The sequence below is a fragment of the Parus major genome, chromosome 14 (genome assembly GCF_001522545.3).
Source record: "Parus major isolate Abel chromosome 14, Parus_major1.1, whole genome shotgun sequence".
NCBI lineage: Eukaryota > Metazoa > Chordata > Aves > Passeriformes > Paridae > Parus > Parus major.
Window position 1 is genome coordinate 15,321,038 of NC_031783.1, and position 3,166 is coordinate 15,324,203.

Sequence of the window (3,166 nt, forward strand, 5' to 3'; positions counted from 1 at the left end):
TCCTGCATCCCAAATCCATCCTGCACTCTGGGTGCCTTCCACATCCCAACTCCATTACATCCCAATTTCCTCCTGCATCCCAGATCCATCCCACACCCCATCTCCCTGCCGCACCGTGGTTTCAAGGCACCTCTCCCAGCAGCTGCAGGGCAGGGGGGCTTGGCAGGTCCTTCCAGGGCAGTGGTGCCACTGCTGCGGTCCCTGGGGACAGCAGAGGGGACGGCAGGGGACAGCAGAGGGGACAGCAGGGGACAGCTGGGGGGACAGCAGGGGACAGCAGGGGGGACAGCCCGTGCCCAGCCTCGTGTGCTGATGTGTTGGGCACATTCATCTTTAATTCGCCAGGGTGACTTTTGATCAAGCATTTGTAACATCACATTGTTTTTCCTTGAGTATTATTAAAGTGCTTGATTTATGCTAATTAAATGCCAATTAACTTCCAAGCACTTAATGTACTTTAAGGACATAAAATACATCTCATTCCCATTCAATTAAGTTTGCATCAGGCCTGGACATGGGTCTGCAGCGTGTTTTTACCGGCACATGGATCTGCTGGGATGCTGCCTGGGGTTTTCCAGGTTCTGTTGGGGATGGAAAGGGCTCCGGTAGGGAAGGGGATGGGTGCAGGGTCCTGGTGCCACGGGCAGTCACGGGGTGCTCATTGCTGCTGAGACACCAACACTCAGCCCCTGATGGATGGAAATCTGGGATGAGCTCAGGGCGCTTGGGAGAGACTCCAAAGGCTGCACAGGCATCAGGCACATGCTGGCCCAGGTCCCACCAGCTGTGCCTGCTGCCAGCACTTTGGGGACACGGGGAAAACAATCGGGGTGTTGCAGAAGAACACCCAGCTCTTCCCTGTGCCTGCTGCTCACAGCAGTCTGGGAAAGGATCGGCCTCCAGAGTTTTCCCTTCCAAATCCTCCCTTCAGCAGGATTGGAGGGGTCTGGCAGTGTGTTCCCCCTAAGCCTGGTCCTGAAATAGCAGCTCCCCGAGCAAAGGCAGCACGCTGAGGGGTGCCAGGAGCGTGGCTGGGGAGGGATAGGATGGATGAACACTTTTAGAACGTGCCCCGTGAGGCGTCTGGGAATTCTCCTGTTGCTCAGCTCCAAAGCTTTTCTGCAGCTGGAGAAATCACAGCCTGAAAAAGAAAAGGTGAATGAATCCTTTTAGCTCGTTTTTCCCGTGAGGCAGACCCGGAGCGGCTGCAGAGGGCGAACCCCGAGCTCATCTCCGGTGTCTGCGGCAGCCCCGGGAGCTGCCGGTGCCATGGGGGCTCCCATGGGTGCTCCCGGGCCGGGGGCTGCGTGGGCTCGGCACGGGGGACAGCGGAGGTGGGCGATGACGTGCGGAGCCAGCTCTGCTCGTGAGCTGGCAGCTGCATGTAGGAGCTGGGAGCGAGGCGATGGAGGAGTGGGAGTGGGGATGGAATTCTGGGGAAGCTTCGGCAGCCGCGCCATCGGCGGCCGCTGCAGCGCCGGGATGGGGATGGGATGGGATGGGATGGGATGGGATGGGATGGGATGGGATGGGATGGGATGGGATGGGATGGGATGGGATGGGATGGGATGGGATGGGATGGGATGGGATGGGATGGGATGGGATGGGATGGGATGGGATGGGGATGGGGATGGGGATGGGATGGGGATGGGCTCCTGCCCTCCCGGACCTGGCTGTGCCTGCGGGGCCCCGAGGCTGGGCATCATCGCTCGCCACTGTGCCATGTCCCCAGCCATGTGCCATGGCCCTCAGCATCGTGATGTGTCCCTCAGCATCGTGATGTGTCCCTCACTGCTGTGCTGTGTGTCCCATCACCGTGTCACACCCCTCACTGCTGTGTCCCATCACTGTGTCACACCCCTCACTGCTGTGCTGTGTGTCCCATCACTGTGTCACACCCCTCACTGCTGTGTCCCATCACTGTGTCACACCCCTCACTGCTGTGCCGTGTCCTTTGCTCTTTCACTTCTTCTCGTTGGCATTGCCCCCCATTTGGGCTCCCTGGCACAGAGGTGTCCCCTGGGGACCCCCGGACCCCTGGAGCCCCATTCCCCCGCTGGAGGGGGAGCAGACCCCCCCTCCCTGCCGACATCCAGCCTCTCTCCCCCCATCACCGAAGGCTTTCTGTGCCCAGCGCTGCTCGAGCTGAGGGATTTACATTTTAAAGGGGTTTTAGAATGGATTTGCAGGGACATTTATTTGCAAGTGCTGTTTTTCCAGCTTTTGCCACTTTGAATGTTTGTGGAGAAGAGCTAACAGACAGAAACCACAGCAGGAAAAGCTTCAGAGAACTCGTTTGTGCTCAGGCAAATCCGGCGAGAGTGGCAGTGCAGGGTGGCACAGGCAATCCTCGGTGCCAGCCCGTGTTGCCCTCGCTCCTTGCCGTGCTCTGGGGGTCCCAGGTCTCTCCCTGTGAGCAGCAGGAGCGCGGCTTGGGGAGCTCCTCTTGCCAGAGGCAGCGGAGCCGCCTGGAGCCGCGGGACGGCCGGAGCGAGGGCAGGGAAGGGGAAATCGTGTTAATCGTGCTCTGTGCTGGCAGCAGCCAGAGCGCTGCACAATAAATAGCCATTTTAATTACTGCACAATATTTACAAGATTGCTTCCTCATTGGGGAAATTAAAACAAATGCTCCATCGAAATGATCAACATGGTACAGAGAGGAGCGGGGCTGGGAAAGGAAGCCTCGGGCTGCTGATGGAGCAGGAATTGGCCCCTTTGTGCTGCCGGGGCCGCCTCTGCTCCGGGGTCCAGCAGGAGCAGCAGCGTCTGGAGCTCGGCCCTGGCCAGGCTCAGGAGAAAGGAGGCGGGGAAAGGTTGTGCAGGGATGAGGGGAAGGTTGTGCAGGGATGAAGAGAAGGTTGTACAGGGGATGAGGGGAAGGTTGTGCAGGGGATGAGGAGAAGGTTGTGCAGGGATGAAGAGAAGGTTGTGCAGGGTTGAGGGGAAGGTTGTGCAGGGATGAGGGGAAGGTTGTGCAGGGATGACGAGAAGGTTGTGCAGGGGAAGGTTGTGCAGGGGATGAGGAGAAGGTTGTGCAGGGGATGAGGAGAAGGTTGTACAGGGGATGAGGAGAAGGTTGTGCAGGGATGAGGGGAAGGTTGTACAGGGGATGAGGGGAAGGTTGTGCAGGGATGAGGGGAAGGTTGTACAGGGGATGAGGGGAAGG